Source organism: Manis javanica, chromosome 10 (assembly GCF_040802235.1).
Source record: "Manis javanica isolate MJ-LG chromosome 10, MJ_LKY, whole genome shotgun sequence".
Taxonomy (NCBI): Eukaryota; Metazoa; Chordata; class Mammalia; order Pholidota; family Manidae; genus Manis; species Manis javanica.
Window position 1 is genome coordinate 1,450,202 of NC_133165.1, and position 18,028 is coordinate 1,468,229.

The window sequence follows — 18,028 nt, forward strand, 5'->3', positions numbered from 1 at the left end:
AAATCAACTGCGAGCCACATTTGTAGTTTAAATTTCTTTAGCAGCCACATGACAAAAAGTCAAAAGAAACAGGTGAACTTAATTTTCCTATGGCATTTTACTTAACCTAACATACCTAAAATATCTTTTTGACAGGTAGTCAAGAGGACATTATGAAAGCGACATTTTTCACGTTAAGTCTTCAAAGCCTGGCATGCCGGTTCTACTGCCAGCACATGTGTGCGTTCTAAGCACCCCTCGTGTGGTGGACGCTTACCGAAAGGACAGCCCAGTTCTGGTGAACCTGTGGTCTCTGGACCACGTTGCTGGGAGCCCACGATGGCTACAGCGCGTCAGGTCTGCATGATAAAGCCGACAGAAGCTTGGGGCAGCTGCTGGCCCCGTGCAGAGTCTGGCACCGAGGCAGGCCTCCTAATGGCCGTTCCTTGGCTCCCTGCCACTCTCCCGTGGGACCCACATGGGCTGGCCAGACACCGAGCCCAAGGCCAGGGCTTGTCTATGGGTCCCTGACTGCCTGACGGCCCACAGGCCACGGGGGAACACCCACGGGCACTTGGCTTGCTCCCCGGCCACCCCTCCCTGCAGGCTACCTCGTTCCTGACCTGCCACTCTGGGGAACAGATCACGCCCCAGAGACCACGGAGAGGCTACAACCCCACCATCAGCCCCTTTCCCAGGTCCCTTCCTGTTCCCTGCTGGTCACAGCCTATGTGCTCTGTCTGTGGGTGGAGACGGGAAGCGGCAGGCATGGGGCGCATCTGGGGGGGACAGCCCTTCCTCCCTGGCCAGCGCCCCCTTGTCTTCCAGGCCCGAGTCAACCCCAACGCTCTGGCCCTTGATCGCGGCTACGGTTGTTCCCTTTTGGGGTTAATTCTGTCTCAGTGGGTGTGCATGAAGGAGAAGGGGAGGCTTCAGCCTCGGAATGCCTGGAACGCGCAGGAGTGCACACCTTTCCGGGGAGCAGGCGGAAGGGGCCTGGCCTGGCCTCCTGCGGCCACGGTCTTCCTCTTCTGGGTCCCGCCGGCCTCCGGGACTGGAGCTCGAGCAGCTCCTGGGGACCCCCGGACCTGGGGGGAGCCTCACCTCTTGGTGTTGGGTGGCCCCCAGCCTCCACCTCTTTAAACACTGACTGGCTGAGCAGGTCTGTTTGTCCCTCCCAGACAGCTGTCCCGTCCTCGACACAAAGGCACACACAATACGAGCTCAGGAAACGACTTCATAGGAACTACTAAACATTAAGAGCACCCACGAGGCGTCCGTCTCCCACGCAGCCCTTCCGTGTGCTCACATCTTCTAGCCCCAGGAGAAAGGCACATTCACAGCCATTGGGGCACTCTGCTTAGTCTATGAGTCTATAAACTTTTGGACAATAAGGATTTACTCACTTTTGGGGAGGCCCTTTGGTAGCCCTTAATTTCAGGCCTTGGACAGGCTTGGGGCTCAACAAATAGATATCAAATTGAGAAGTCTGATAGCATGTCAACAGTTCCTCTCTCCCCATTGTCCAAATGAAGATAACTGAGGATCAGAGGGGTTAAGAAACCTGCCTAACGTCACACAGCTGGGAAGTGGGAGGGGGGGTGCCAGGATTTGAACAGGCTCCAGAGCCACCTCCTCACAAGAGGGGCCACCAATACCAAGCCACAAAGTGACATCGGGAAAACGGGAGGAAGCGCAAGGTGCTCACCACCCAGGGGAGACAGAGAGATTGATACCCTGTTGACATCTTTAAACAAACCCATCTACCATTGACCCCAGAGGTTGGGTAACAGTCAGGGGTGGCAACTGAGGGCTGAGTCATTCTCCTAAGATGCTACTATGTGGGAGCCCAGCCGAAAAGGGGAGCACACCTTTAGGGGCACGGAGGGAACACCTTCTGTGGGCCACACCCCACCCCGTGCCTGACCCACGCTCCTGCTTTGATTCTCGTAACAACCTGTGAGGTCAGTACTGTTACTGCTCCCAGCGCTTATGAGCACACTGAGCCTGGGGGCGGGGGAACCTGCCTGGGGCCGTAGGGTTAGTAAGCATCTGCGCAGGTGACTGCTGTACCCCAGCTGGTCTTTAGATTGTCAATCATTGCGGAATAAATCTTCACCCCCAGCCCCAGCTCCTTGTCATCTCACCAGCTCTCTTACAGGCCCCAGGGACAGGCCCTTCTTTATTACCCCAGAGACAGTCATTGTCCATGCTATATAAAACATCTACTCAATTTAACACCTATTTATTGAATCTCAAACAGACATGAGGCTGGAATTAAGGGCCACAGAAAGGTCCCCCAACAGATAAGTAAGTCCTTACTGTCCAACGGTTTATAACCTAACAGGCAAGACAAAGAAAAGCACCCTGTTAACTATAATTACAAGGATGCAGACCGCCTGTGTCAGGGTGTCCATCCACTCTGCCACATCCAGGCCTCATATCCTGACTTAATTGTGAAAATACAGCTCAGTCCAATAAATTGCAGGAAAAGAGCAAAAAGGAAACAAAGAGAACGCATGGTAAACAGGAAATGCAAAATTATACGGCAGGCATAGGTCCAACCACACCAGCCATTATATTAAACGTGAACGAGTTAAACTCTCCTCCTGAAAGATTCTCACGTGAAAATACAAGAGCAAAAGCCAGTTTGGTGCCATTTTATGAGGCGCACTCCGGGAACGAAGCGGAACGGGAAGGCTCAGAATAAAAGAACAGAGTGCAACGTTCTGAAAAGGAAAAGCGAGGTGCATGTGGCTCCGAGACAAGGTGGAGCAACGCCGTCAGTGTAAATGCGTGGTTCACACTCTTAGCTGCACATAAAAAACTGAAGGCTGGGCCCTGCCCCAGAGATTGTGACTGGACTGGTCTGCGATAGGGCCTGGACACTGCTTTTAAAGCCCCTCAGATGATTCTAACATGCAGCCGGGGCTGGGGACGACGGCACAAGCCCAGCAGCGTGTCCCGGGGCTGCGGGGACCAGACAGGAAGGAAGTCTTGTGAGCAAACAGTTCAAGGGAGCACCCAATAAACACCAGATTGATCGGCCAGGTGACTGATACTCCCTCTACTGAAACCTTCTGTGGTGATCAGACAGTGAGTTCCTCCACGCCCAGCTAATAATCCTGGGGAAGCACAGTCTAAACTGAGAAGATTGCTGCTGCAGTGACTCTGGCTGTTTCACGGCCCAATCTGCGTCTGCCCAGGGAAGGCCATCCCGCTCCGGGCCCACGCTTCTGGGCGCTCATCGTTCCAGCTGCTTCCCGTAACACCAGGGCATGTCTTGAAGGACTATGCTTTGCAAGGTTCAAACAGGGCTCAAGGCAATCTTGGCACCCTAGAGCGTGAGGAGGTCACTCAGGTTCGAGACCAGCAGACAAGGAGTACCAGCCTCTATTAACTAAGCACCTGCTACACACCTGACGCTTCACACGCCTCATCTCCAGTCCTCTCCACCACCTCACACTCCTCCAAGTCACAGAGTCAAAACGGACCTTCCACCACTGTTTGCTGAGCACCTACTTTGTGCTAGGCAGTGTTCTATGGGGACAGGAGCAATCTCACAGCATACAAAGTCCCTGCCTTTAGGGAGCTGACACTCCAGCAATGAGGAGTAGGGAAGAGGCCCCCCTGTTCTGGAGGCACAAATTCTGAATTCTCCTGCAACCTTTAACTGGAACCAAGAAGTGACCAAGCCCAGGACAGAAAAGCGAAAGCCGCAAGCGCCACGGGTCTGAAACCTGAGCCCAGCTACTGGGAGTAAAGAATTCTGCATGTACCAGTGTTCCTGCAGCCATGCAGCCTTGCGAGGGCAGAGGGCCAGGGGGAGCTGCCAGCCAGCGAGCAGCTCAGGGTGTGTTTATCTTAAAGACCCAGCAAAACCCTCTGCCCAGGAAACGATGGGCCAGGGGGCCTGCTGGGACACCCTGCCCGCCGGCTCCTGGCTCAGAACACCGAGGTGAGAGAAGCCGAGGGTCCCTGGGTGGGTTACTCAAACTCTGAGCCTCACCTGGACGAGAGAGGGGATGCAGTATTACCTAAGCAAGATAACATGATCACAATCTAGGGCAGCTTTTCGGGACTCAATCTCAGATCCCCTTGTATGTCCACACCTTTCCTGGCCCCCCACTTCCTGAGATTTTCTATTCGTGTCTTCCCGCCTGGGACCTTCCTGCTTCTCCTCCGTTCCTTCTCCCCAGGCCTCAGGCACCTTGGCCTCCTGAGGCTACTCCCCACCCCCAGCTCACCAAGACACAGGAGCCCAGGACAGAGGACTCCGGGCTTCCCTCCAGGCTCCTGCCCATGCCGTTCCCGCTGCCAGCTCTCCCCGTCCATCCCAGCCCTCAGGTGCCTACAACTGGGCACCTGGTGACCTAGCTCCAGCACGCAAGGAAGCGCGAAACAGACTCTTACCACCGAGACAGCTGATGGACCCCAGTTGCCATATTTGCTTCTGATATTGTTTAAAAGGAAATACAATGCTATCATTCATGATTCCTTAGCCCCTCCCGCTGGGACAGCAGAATTTTGAAGCTGCTGGTTTCTTCCTAAATCTACATTTTCAACACCTATCTGTGTCTGCATCCCGAAACAACTAACAGAATTGCTTCCTCTGAATGTTTTTTTAAATGTACACAAACGTACTCTTTGTACCCCTCCCCAACGCGCTCTGCTCCCTGACGCCCTTCCAGCTTCAGGCCTGTGGATGCACACCCCCACTCTGCGCCCTCTCCTCACCCATCCCAGGCCCGCTTGGATGCCCCTCCTCCAGGAGCCCAGCCGCCTCCCGCAGAGGGTGGGTGCCCCAGGCAGGAGTGTAGAGAGGGGTGGAATTGGGGTAGGACTCCAGTCCCTGAGTCCCCAGCGCTGAAAAAGATGAGAACTGCTTCCTTCCCAACCCCTACTGGGGAGGCCGAGATGTCTGGGCTCCTCAGGGTTCATTATAACTTTCTGTTACGTCCAAGCCCGGGCCTTGGGGGACTAGACACTGGGCAAGGCGTGGCCCATCTCCTGCTGTGTGGGTGTGTCCACGTGGGAGGCACTGGAGGGGCCGAGTCTTGGTACGGGGAGAGCAGAACAGCCCTCCGTGGCTGGCACGGAGTATGCGGTTGTGCAATGCCGAGAGAACAGCCCAGGGACTGGACGGGACCCCAGCTGAGTTTGAGAGCCAGCTGGACCCGGCCACAGAGGAGCAGCGGGCACGGCCCTGCCCAGTCTCTGGGGTTGTGGAAGATGAGGGAAGCTGTCGGGCGGGGGGATCTTGGAGGAGAGGAGAAAACATGCCTCTGAACTTGAACAGCCCAAAGGGGAGATGGGGGCGCTGGGATCACAGGGCTGAGGAGTTTCTGCAGGGCTGGAACTCATGGTAACAGAGCCTGCACACGCCCCCCACTCAGTTTCCCCAGGCCCACCTGCACCTGTCCCACAGCTCTGCCTGGGCTGGGCCACAGAGTGGGGTGAAAGCCCTGGCTGGAGTCTTTTTCTCGCCCTAATCTGGGGCCTGGGGAATTGGGGTTAGGGAGTGAGAGGGTGGGCTCATGAACAGGGCACCTCGGGTGGGTCCTCCCACACAGGTGGGCTATGCAACTCGGGGAATGAAGCCCTTTGTTGGGAGAAGCCTGGTAGAGCTCTCCAAGTGGGGAACCCCCACCTCACATTCCCTAGACCAGGGAAGAGGCAGGGACCTAAGTTCCACCCTCGCCATCAACCTCAGCATCTCCAGGAGGCTCCCCTAAACCGGTTATTAAATGAATCCATGAGGCTTATATCAGAACGGACGTGGGCTGCCTTCTCAACGCAAACACATCAAGACTTGTCATTCCCTTCCCAGGCCTCCCTGGGAACCTGTTGTTCAGAGATGTTGCCAGTTTCGGGGCTGGGGCTGGGGGTGGAGTAGGGCACGCCCCTGAGAAACCATGCAGCTGGGAGGAGGCCCCGGTGTAGACCCCAGCGTGGCTGCCCTGGGGGCGGGGGGGCCGGGGCGCCTCAGCATGTGCCCCCCCACCCCCCCCCACCGGCTCCTCTCGGCGAGGCTCTGGAGCAGAGGGTGGCAGGTGCCGGGAAGCGCTGTGGCAGGTGGCACCCGCCACTCCCATCTCGCCCCTCCCTAACTGGGAGCACCCGCGCGCTAAGAAGGGCTGGTAAGCGCCCTGCCCCCGTGCGCCCCTAGACAATGCTTCCTGGGTTCCCCGCGGCGCCCCCGCCCAAGGTGTAGCGTCCTCTAGGCACACCACTCCGCACCCCGGCCGTGCCTCCCGGTCCAGGAGGGCCCCCGGCGCAAGGGCGACGCCAGGACACGGAGTTGTCCTGCACCTCCACCTCGGTCCCCGCCGTCCGGGCGCCCAAGTCAGTGCCGCCCCTCGCCAGACACCTAGAACTCTGTGGTGCCAGATACCGTGCTTCCCCCGGGCACCCCCGGCCCATCCCAGTCCCCCTCCGACGGTGCTTGCCAGCTGAAGGGCGGCCCTCCGGCCCCGTGTTCCCGCGCGTCGCGCACCCCTGTCTGGCTCAGTCCCCGGACGCCTGGGCTTCCCAGGCCCGTGCCTCCCGGGCGCCCGGCAGCCCGCGCGGCCCGGCCGTCCCTCCACGCGCGCGGAGGTGCTTCCCCGCCGGGCCGCCCCGCAGCGCGCGGGATTCCCGAGGGCGTCCCGAGCGCGGCGGGCGGCGCCCCTTACCTCCGGGTCTGCACCTTGGGGCTGTATTTGCCTTTGTTTCTCTTCCTGAAGAGCGAGTTCATCGTGGCGCGCGGCGGGGGCGGCGCACCGAGGGCGAGCGGCGAGCGCAGGCGAGCGGGCGGCGGCGACGGACGGCCGAGTGCGGCGCGGCGGCGGCGCCGGGAAACTACTCGCGAGGGGCGGGGCGCGCGCCGGCCGCGGGCCCCCGGGTCGCTCCCGGGGAAGGTGGCGCTCACCTCCCCGGGGCGGGGCCTCCAGGGCCGCTGGGCGAGCGCCCTGGACCCTGCGCGCGCGAGCGCGGCGCCGGCCGCGTCAGAGGGCGGGGCCAGCGTCCAGGCGGGACCCCGCCCCTCCCCGTGGCCCGCCGGCCGGGCCGGGGCGCGCAGCGAGTCCCTCCGCAGCTGGCCCGGCGCGCCCCTGGCTGAGGGCCCCTCTCTTCTTCTCCGCCGCCCAGGGCCCTCAGCCGTCCCCTCGCCGTGGCTGACACCCAGGTGGGCACCCCACACACGTGTGGCAGACGCCGTGTGGGTCTCCGGGCCCTGGATAGCTGGGGAATGACACTCAGGTGGTAGCAGTGTTCATGGCAATGAGGAGGGGGGGCTCTGGTCTGCGCCTGCCTGAGTTCAAATCCTGCCGCCACAAATGGTCCGCAGGCTCCTAGGCGAGGCTTCTTCCCGCCCCCAGCCTGTTTCCTTCGGTGTCGCCCAATACCTGCCCACATTCCAGAGCGTTCCGAGATTCCTGCAGGTAATTCACACAAAGCACTTAGCACAGCGCCTGGTCCCACGTGTGGGAAGCTTTGCCCTCATTATCATCATCTAGGGCAGACAAAATAATACAAAATAAGCCTTGAAATAATCCTATAATAACTGCAGGCCCTGGCATCATAGAAATACTTCACGGCTGGTTATAAAAACTGCCGGATTCTGGTTCAGAATGGCGCCATTGCACAATTGGGCCATCATGTGCACGGTTATACTGTGTACTGCTGTGTGCCCGAGTTAGACTTTGCACCAGCATGTGGCCAGGCTAGACAGTGGGCATTGAGTGCCTGGGTCACACCGTGTGCCGTTAGAGAAGCCTGCAGTTGGATGGACAGAAAATGGAGTCTGGGTGAGGCCAGAGGGGGCCACCGCAGCTGGGCAGGTTCTGGGTGGTCTGAGCCCGGCTGGGGAGCAGGAGCACACAGTCTCCAGGGGAGATGCTAGATGGCAGCAAGATGGCTCATGGCCAAAGGGCGCAGCTGGGGATCCAAGACGTCTGTTGGGGAGGGGAGGGCAGCACAAGCCCCAGGGGCACCCAGAGTCCCCAGGCCAGGCCCTTCCCCAGCTGTTGTACACCTCTAAAGTAAGGTTGGTGGGGAAGCTGACTCCCAAGGGCCTTTCCTGTCCCAGACCCCAGAACACCTGAGAACACCAGCATCCTCTGGGCCATCTCTTGTTCCAGCTGCCTAAGGACTTGTTTTGAAGTGTTAGAAACTTTAGGAAAACCTTATTCTTAACGGGGCATCTGTGGGTGGTCTTAAGGGGGTCTATGAATCCTCCCAGGGTGGCTTTCAAACTGTGCGTGTCCATACATGCATTTTTCAGGGGAGAGAATCTATTTCTTCCAGTGAGTTCATTCATTCAGTCATTCAACAGATACTTGCTAACGTCCTCCCAGCCTTGGCTGCCTGCTTCTACTACACTGAGGGGCAAAGGGAAAAACCAAAAAATAGCAAAGGGCCTTTCTTTTAAGGGAAGGGGAGGGATAAATATTAGTAATAATAAAACAAATGGATGATCCTCAAATTGTTAAGGTTCCAAAAGCGTCCAGGGACTTTAAAAGGATGAAGGACATGGCAGGATGCAGCAGCTCCGAAGTTGTGCATAAGGTTCCCCAGGGGAAAATGCCGACCCTGGGGCCCTGACCCACAGGCCCTGGTCCACAGCCACCCAGGAAGAGCCCACAGGCTGTAGCTTGAAGCTGTACTGGGTTTGAGTCCTGGCTCTGCTACACACCCAGCTGTGAGAGTTTGGGTAGGTGGCTTAACTTCTCTGAATATTGTTTTCCCCAACTCTGAAATGGGGAAGAGCCAGTGCGCTATGATGTGTGCAGAGAGCCTGGAACAGAGGACCCTCTGCTCCCTGCCCAAGGGGCCAAGAGGGGGCTAGCCCCGCTTCACCCCATGTTTTGTAACACATATTTACTTTCCTTGCAGAACAATATAAAGGATGGAAAATCATGCTGGCCCCTCAGCCCAGATGGGCTGACTCACAGTCCTGGGCTGGGGGCCGGGTGAGCTCTGCACAATACCCCTGGGGCCCAGGGAGAGGCTGGGCCCTGGCAGCAGCAGCACAGAGGGTCTGTGGTGAGTCACCCGTTCCGCCTGCCCCTGAGTCACCTCCACCAAGAATGGGCCTTGGGCCCCCACCTGACCGGGGCCCATGGCAGACTGCCCATCCTGGCCTCCTCCCCAGTGTCTGCCCAGCAGCCCCCCTGTTGCCCCCTGGGGAGCCACCGCCCAGGTGGACCTCCTGCCAGTCCTTGGGACGCAGGTGTGCCCCTGTACAGCAGTGTCTGGTGTCAGAATGTTGAAATAGCTCCCCACCAGTAGTTGGCTAGAGGCCCTGGGCCTTTGGCCAGAAGCTGGAAACCTGGCCACCTAGGGGGCTAACCCTCAGCCCAGCAGGGTCCTCTCAGACGCCCGCTCCACACCGGGTAGGCCTCTTCTGACTCAGCTACGTTGCCTCCGTGGGTCCATCTTGCAGATCGAGGCCTCGTCCTGAACCCCGGACTGCTCCCAGCACCACCTGCTCCCTATCTCTGGACACCTCATTTCAAGCCCATCCCTGGGCCTCTCCGACCTGGCCGAGACGGCCACCCAGTAAGCACGTCACGGGGCCAGGGCAGAGAGTGGAGCTGGGTGGGGCAAGCAGGCTCTGCCAGGCCAGGGGTCCCCGCAGGACAGGCTGCACAACCGCAGCCCCAGACTCCCGTCCTCCCCCTTAACTTCCTACCACCCTGCCCCACAGGCCCCTGCCAGGGCCTCACACGGCCCAGACCGGTGGGGCTGCATTTCTGGTGCCAACCAGGGTGTGACAGCCCCTGGGGATGGCCCCACTCAGGAGATCAGGACCCTATTCCCTCCCCTTAACTTCCTGCCACCCTGCCACACAGGGTGTTTCTCTACCTGGGAAATGGGGACACTCTGGAACGTGCTACATAGGGTCTTAAAAGGAATCAGTGAAGTAAGACATGCAATAATGACAAACAATAATAACTTTGGTTGAACATTTACTATGTGCCAGGCCCTGTGTTAAGTGATGGGCTTGGGGAGTTGGCACCATCTTTTCTAGATTTATTCAGGTGTGAAGGACATACAATAAATTGCATATATTTAAAGCATACCATCTTTATGGTATGATGGGTTTTGACATAAGCACCCAACGCCCGTTACCACAACAAGGATGACAAACTGACACCGCCCCTGGCCATTTCTCAGATGTGGAAACTGAAGCTCCGAGATGGTAAATGGCAGCTCAAGGTGGTCAGGAGGGGACTCAGGATTTAAACCCTACAATCTGAGCCAGGGCCCTTATCCCCACCTCTGCCACCATTTAGTGGGGTGCCTGGCATAGGGTAGGCGCTCAGTATCTTTGTTGAATGAAGAAGGGATGACAGTGAATGGGAGGGTCAGTGCACGTTGACGGCGGCAGGGAAGGCCCCCAAAGGAGGACCAGAGAGAGGTAGCAGGTCCTGAGTCAGAACGCTGGTGGAGAAAAAGGTTCTGTTCATCAGATGTTAATTAAGCACCTACTATAGCGACGAGTCCTGTTCCTGGAATTGAGGACACACGGTCCAGTACAACAGAGGTTTCTGCCCTGGGGCAGCTTGCTGCAGAGGCCCCGGGGTGGGGGTGATGGTGTAACTTTGAGGCCACCTGTGGGTGGATTGATGGCACCTGTCCCATGTGGCCCTCAAAGGAGCACCCCAGGCAGACGGAGTCACGGAGGCCCAGGGACACTGTGGGAAGGGTTAGACCCGAGGCTGAGGGTGGTCAGAGTCCTGGCAGGAAGGGGCGGGGGACCCCTCACACTTCCTCCTGTGCGGCACCGGCATTTGCTTGGGAATGAGGCTCTCCACCGCTGCCAGGGAAGGATCTTGACCTCTTGCCCCCACAGTGCCTCCCACACATTCACCCATCAATTCATCAAGCATCTACTCTGCGCCCAGCGCTGGGGACACAACAGCTAGGGAGCCACAGCCCACATATCCCCAGTCTGGGAAGGCAAAGGATCAGAAAAACAGTCAACCACATTTCTAAAGAAATGAAAGAACCTAAATGCACTTCAGTGGGGGGAGTGGCTGATACATGATGAAAGGGCCACAGTCCAGAAGGGTGGACAGGGGTCAGGAACGTGGCAGGTCCGTGGGCCTCACAAGGAAGGAAGCCCGGGGTGCAGTCAGCGAGAGAGGAAGTGTCCGCCATTAGGGTTGTCTGTTTGCCCCTTGGGATCTCAAAGAGCGCTGCCCCTGTGTCTTGGTGTCTGCCCTCCTGCCTGCCTGCCTGGGTCTGGGCCTGCCCGGGCCCTTTGCCCACTCTGTCTGCTGAGGTCAGACATTCCTGCCAGGGACCCGGGCGGCCAAGGCCCCACGGGCTGCCTTCCTGGGCCATTCTCTGGTCGCTGGCTCGGGCTTAGTCCCCGCACTGGGCCTAGGCCTCGGGGACTGACGAGTCAGCACCAGTCGCCTCTGGACAGACAACCCCTCTTCGGGGCCCTGGCGTCCCTGCCCCACCCTGCCCTCGCCCAGTCCACCCTGTTCCCCCGACAGGGGCAGCTGTGCTGGTCTGGGGGCGACTCTGAGCAGCCCCCTCCAGGGGGGCTTCACCGATGGGAATATTCTGTGTATAGGGAGGCGCAGGCCGCATGTGGCTACTGTGCACTTAGAACGTGCAACCGTGTTTTTAATTTTATGGTTTATGTTTTACTTACGATTATTTATATAAAGTATGATATATTCACGTCCCTGTAATTCATTGTAATTTAAACAGCCACGTGTGGTCGGTGGCTATCGCACTGGGCTGCTCCAAAGAGCCAGTCTGGGCTCAGGCACGGAGGAGGGGCCTGGCCTCCCGGCCTCCCCCCAAGGCAGAGGCAGCTGCCGGGGCCCGGGACTGGGCTGCAGTGTCCTCTGGGGTCACGCAGTTGACGGAGTCAAGCTTAGGATGTACTGCCTGTGGTCACCCCAAGCCCGCCCCCAGCTGCTAGGTCTGAGCCCCGCCTCGGGGGCAGAATCATGCCCTGAGCAGACCTCTTTATGTTGGCGTGCGCGGCTCCTTCATCTCTCCCGGAGGCACTGACTGCGGCGTCTCAGCCTCTCCCCCTGCACCGCTCCTGGCAGCTCCAGAGGACAGGACTGGACGGGGGGCTGGCGTCACGGCTCATCTGCTGAGAGGCAGTGGGGCCTCATCCTCCTTCCCACCTAGAGGATCCCAGGCCAGGGCTGCCCTGACCCAGGTCTCCCAGCACAGAGCTTGAGTGCAAGGCCTTGGCTTTTGGATGGGACCCCAGAGAGTCGGGGTGTAGGGGTGGGGCCTCTGGAGGGGGAGAGCGCACCACGGGAGGCAGACCAACTCAGGGAGCAGGCACACACTGGCCCTGCACGGGGCTGATAGTGGCCCCCTAAAATAAGTGCAAATCCTAAATCCCTGGAGCCTGGGAATGTGACCTTATTTGGGAAAAGGGTCTTTACCGATGTAATTCAGTTAAGGATCTGAAGATGGGGTCCTCTTGGGTTTAAGGTGGGCCCGGGATTCAGTGACGGTGTCCTAATAAGAGAGGAGGGGGAGATGCGGGGCCCAGGGACACTGAGAAGGAGGCCATGCAGCCACCCACCGCGCAGACAGGAGGGGTGCGGTCCGCTGACGGTGAGGGACCACCAGCCAAGGAGGGCAGGCCCCGGAAGCTGCAGAGGGCAAGGACAGTCTCTCTACGGGACTCCCGAAGGCGCTGACCCTGCTGACTCCTTGGCTTTAGCCCAGTGAGAATATTTGCAGATTTCTCATCTGTAGAAAAGTAGGATAATAAACTTTTTTTTGTTTTTTAACTCACCAAACGTGTGGTAATTTGCTGACAGCAGCAGAAAATTAACACACGACACTTCCTCCCCCAGCAGGACTCTGTGCTGCCATCAAGGTGACCTGGAGTCTGAGGAAGGTCATGGATGCAGAAAGCGTGGGCGGTGGGGTGGGGGGAGGAACGGGTGTCTCCTTCCACCCTCTGCCCCTCCTCTGCCAGTCCCCTGGAAGTGGGCCCACACACACGCCCCCTGGGCACTTTTCCTAGGTTAGGGTTACCCAGATGGTGGGAGGGCGTGTGGATGCTGACGCAGCCCCAGGCACAGATCCTTACGTGATACCCTGACTCTGTGTCTGTGGCTGCACACTAACTCCAGGAGTTAGTGTCCGGACCGAGTTGAGCTGTAGGACCCCCAGCTGGTGTCCTGAGCGTTGGAGAATTGGTTGTCGGTGATGAAAAACCCCCACCCACCTGGAGTCTGAAGCGCTGTGAGTGTAAACCGTTCAGCCATAAGAAGGAATGGGGTCTGGCACCTGCTGAACGTGAACAAACCGTGGAAACACGATGCTCAGTGAAAGAAGCCGGACGCAGAAGGCTGCATAGCGTCTGATTCCATTTATATGGAGCGTCCGGAATAGGTAAACCCGGAGACACAGAAAGCCAGTCGGCGAGCGGCTGGGAATGAGAGAGCCGCCTGATGGTTACAGGGTTTCGTTCTGCAGTGATGAAGATGTTCTAGAACTTGATGGTGGTGAGGAGCGCACCGCCGCGTGGCAGCTAGAAGAGACCCCACTAACTTCCGTAGTGTAAATGGGTGGGTTGCACGGCACCAAAATTATGTTTAATAAGACAGAGTTATCAACGTGGATGGAGCCAGAGAGTATTATGCTCAGTGAAATAAGCCAGGCAGAGAAAGACAAGTACCAAATGATTTCCCTCACTTGGGGAGGATAACAACGAAGCAAGACTGAAGGAACAGAATAGCAGCAGACTCACAGAGTCCAAGAAGGGACTAGCGGTTACCAAAAGGAAGGGGGTGGGGGCAGGAAGGGGATTAAGGGGCATTATAATGAGCATTCCCAACATAGGTAGGTCACGGGGAAGGCGTGTAGGAGAGAAGACAAGGAGCGACTCTAGCATCTTACTACGCTGATGGACAGTGACTGCAAAGGGGTGTGAGGGGGACTTGATAGGATGGGTGAAGGTAGTAGCCACAATGTTGCTTATGTGAAACCTTCATAAGACTGTACATCAATACCTTGACACAAAAGCACAACAGAGTCGTCACTTTCCTACACTGCCCCATCTCAAATGCCACCCTCTTGACAGAGTCCCGTGGGGGATGGCCCCACCCTCCAAGCGGGCACTATTTAACCCTACCGATTTATTCATTATGAGTCTCTTATTATCATAGTCCAATACACAGAACATAAAACTTACCATCTTAACCATTTTTTAGTGTACAGCTCAGTGGCCTTAAATACATTCACACTGTTGGGCAACCCCCCCCTCATCCCCCCGCACAACCTTCTCATCTTGCAAACCTGAAACTCTGGCCCCGTGAAACCCTCACTCCCCACCCCCTCTTCCCCTGCCTCTGGCAGCCGCTCCCGCTCCCCTTCTGTCTCTGAATGGGACAACGCTGGGGACCTCACACAAGGGGACTCACACAGTGCTTGTCCTTTGAGGCCGGGCTTCTTTTACTGAGCATGATGCCTTCAAAGTTCACGCATGTCATAGCACGTGTCAGCGTTCCCTTCCTTTTTAAGCCTGAAGACTGTCCACATTACCCCCATCTTCCCGGAGGGGACACTGCAGCCACAGACACTGAGGGAAGCAGGGCCAGGCTCACGGCGGCTGACCTGACGCACCGCTCTGCCCCGCGGCCCCGTCCAAGCGCCAGCGGAGGCCCCCACGTGCCTCGGCTGTGCTCCCCCCTCACTGACAGCTCCTGGGGCGCAGGTGGCCTGCACCTTGGACCCTGACTCCACACGCAGCACCAGGTGGACTCCTGGACCACGTGTGGATGGGATGGGACTTGAGGGGGTTGGGGGTCGAGGTGGGCAGGGCCCAGCCGGGCAGCCCCCGAGGTCTGGCTTCCCCAGACTCCTGTTCGATCAAATGTGCCCAATGATGAGGACCACCGCATGGAGCTGGGCACCCCTGTACACAGCTGTCCTGCCTATGACCCTTATGGCCCTTGAGGTTCCCCAATCCAGGCGGCCTCTGAGGAGGAGGAAGAAGGGACTTAGACGCAGCCCGTGGGCACCTGAGATGCGGTGCAGGCTGGGAGGAGGAGAATGAGGGTGACTGCTTGATACGGATGGCTTCCCTGCTGCAGTGATGAACATGCCCAGGAACTAGACAGTGAGTGGTGATGGTCGCATCACCTTATGAATGTCCTAAAAGCCACTGAAGTGTACACTTAAAATGGGAACTTTTGTGCTGTGTTTCACCACGATGAAAAGCAATGCCCCACTCCAGCTTCAGCACGCCCAGGGCCTTTCTGTGTTTTGGGGCCCAGATCAAGGCCTTGTGTCCCCACAAGGGTCTGGAGCCTGGACCCTCTCACTCCTACCCGCCCTTCACCCCACCTGCTCTTGGTGTCTGAGCCACCCCACTGAGGACACTTCCCGGCAGGTCGCCTTCCGGAGGCATGTGCGTTGGGCCCAGTGTTTTACTCCAATAGATGCATTACTACTGGTTGAGTTTCCCGTGGCAGTGGCCGATCCGTGCTGGAGATATTCAGAGCTGAGGGGTGGTTTCTGGAGTTTTCAAAAACCTCCTCCCCAGAAGGCAGCTTTGGCCTGGTCACTCCTGCAGGGCAAGGAGGAGGCAGCAGACAGAGGCTGAGTCTTTCTGGAACCTTCTCAGTCTAAAGCCAGGATGCCTGGGTATCTGCAGTTCAGACTAAGAAGGCACATCTTCTGGGTACGTCACTGCAGCCCTGGGGCAAGAAGCACTGGAGAACCAGAGCCCTGGGTTTGAATTCCTCACCAGCTGTGTGACCTTGGGGAAGTTACTCAACCTGTCTGTGCCTTAGTCACCTTATCTCTAAAATGAGGACTAAATAGCTTTGATCTTAAACGTTGCTCTGTTTTGATTTAGGTGAAAGTCATATAATGTAAAATTAATTATTATTTAATGTGTACAATCCACTGTTGTTTAGCGCATTCACACTGTTGTGCGAATGCCAGCTCTCTGAAATTCCAAAACATTTTCATCACCACAGGGGTTGTTTTTGAGGCTGACATGTGTGAATGTTAGTAAAGCCTTAGAACAGTGCCAGGTGCAGCATGTGCCGAATAAGTGCTCAATAAAAGGCAAGAATACTTGGTAAGTGCAGCGCTCATAATAGGTAACACGTGGTAGGCGGGGCTATCAGTTCGCTTCCCTTGGGCTGGAGGGAGAGGGAGCTAGGTTCTCCCTTCCCTCTGGGCCGCATTTTCTACTCCGGGCAGCCTGCACCCACCCGGCTGTCACACCCTTCCGCCCCCACCCAGGGTCACGTCCTCACCGGCTGGGGGCAGGGGAGACGCTGCTGGTGTCCAGGAAACCCGGCGCCTCCCCGCAGCCTCCGGGCTTCTCCCCTCTCCTCCAGGCTCTTCCGTGCGCCGCTCGCTGCATCTCCGACGCCCGTTCCTGCTCCCCACGCTGTCACCTTCTGTGGCGGAGGACACACACGTGGGGGCACGGTTACCCAGGAAGGCTGCTCTCTGAAGCCTTCTGGGACCCCCAGGTGCTTGGGAGAACCCCTCACATGCGCCGGCCCGCAGTCAGACCTGTCCACCTATAGAACCATTTGGGCAGCGTGTTTAACGGGCGGGCTCCTGGGCCCCTCGGAGCGGTACTCGGGAGCCTTCCCGTTACCCTGCAGTCCGCTGAGGGCGGCCCCGGGAGCTGGACGCTCCGCCCCGTCCTTCCAGGCGTGAACATCCTGTCCTGCGGTCACTCTGTGCCGGTTTAAGGCCTTCCGTGCTGCAACAAGAGCTGAGTGTTCGCGCCCTCCTCGCGCCCTGCACCGATGCTCAGGAGAGGCTTGCGAGTTTCCTTGACCACCCCGGGGTACAGCGAAACATCCCTGGAGCCCGTCTCTCGCCTTCCTCTTCTAGGGGCGACGCAGGAGTCAGGGGCTGTCATTTGCTGCCACCTTGTGGCAGGGATGGGAACTTTGCGCTCCATTTCCATCCCTGGTCATCTTAATCAAGAAAACGCACTGAGCACCTACTGTGTGCCAGCTCCCCAGTCAACTCCTGCGCACCCGGGGGCAGATGAATTACACAGACATGGTCCCTGCCCTCTCAGAGCTCACAGTCTCCCGGAAGAGACCCTCAATGACCCACAAATAAATACAGTGAACGAATACAAATGATTAAGGGATGTGCACCCGCTAGGAAGGACACAAACGAGGCCGTTATCACAAGATGCAACGCTGCATTTCCTCATGGGGCGCTCTGTCTCCCTGGACACCCTCTTCCTGCCCAGGACTGCAGGCCACGCAAGGGCAGGCGTTTCTGTCTGCCTGATTCCCCCTGGAGAATGGGTGATGTCCCCCAGTTCTGACACATAGTAGGTGCTCCGTAAAAGTCGAATGAATGCATACACAATGATGAGGCTGCTCAGAGCCAGCTTCCTGGCTGCCCCAGGCGGAAGGAACACATGGGGAATGGGAAGGGAGGGCCTGGGAGAGAGGCTTGGTCCCTGGGGATCCTGGGAGGGTTAGAAGGCTTTGGATGTGAGCTAAAATGAGGATGATGTCAAGTGTCACCCTCCCAGGGAGGCCCCCCATCCATCCTGTTTTAAATTGTACCCTCACACCCCTGGCTTCATGAAACGCTTCACTGCCTATATTTTTCTCCTTGATGTTTTTTACCATCTCATTTACTATGTATGTGCCGTATTTATTTGACGTCTGTCTGCCCTCCAGAATGAAAACAACACGCGAGCAAGGATTTTGCCTGTTTTGTTCCCTAAGGACTGCCCTGTGCCTGGAACGCCCGGCACCTGGTAGGAGCTCCGTACGTGCGGACCCGGAGACAGCCGTGGGTGGGCGGGGCTTCGGGCGGGCCAGGAGGGCCCTGGGCGGTGGCCAGCAGTGAGCGCGGGGCTCAGATCCGAGTAAGGGAAGGGGCCGAAGGTAAACTCTACTAGGGGGGCGGGGACGGGCGTGGCAAGGGTCCGCCTGGAAGCAGAACGAGACTGGGAGGGGTCCTTGGGGGGAGGTCTTCCGAGGCTGGTAGTTTTCGGGGAAAGACCAGTACGGGGCGTGGCTCACATGGGCGTGACCAATCTGGAAGGAGGGCGGGGCTAAGG

The 18,028-nt window shown here is 57.9% G+C and overlaps 1 long non-coding RNA gene across 3 annotated transcripts; it reads right to left on the reverse strand.

Annotated features, from left to right (window-relative positions):
* Nucleotides 1-9,918: 9,918 nt before the first annotated feature.
* LOC140843926 (uncharacterized) lies at nt 9,919-17,169 on the reverse strand. 3 transcript variants are annotated; one of them, XR_012121840.1, is made up of 4 exons: nt 16,498-17,165; nt 16,233-16,379; nt 12,749-14,542; nt 9,919-12,465 (listed from the first exon to the last, which is right to left on the reverse strand). It is a non-coding gene; the product is annotated as an uncharacterized lncRNA (long non-coding RNA). The 3 variants fall into 3 exon arrangements; XR_012121838.1 differs by having other exon boundaries at nt 12,749-15,532; nt 16,498-17,153; XR_012121839.1 differs by lacking the exon at nt 12,749-14,542 and having other exon boundaries at nt 16,498-17,169.
* Nucleotides 17,170-18,028: the final 859 nt, after the last annotated feature.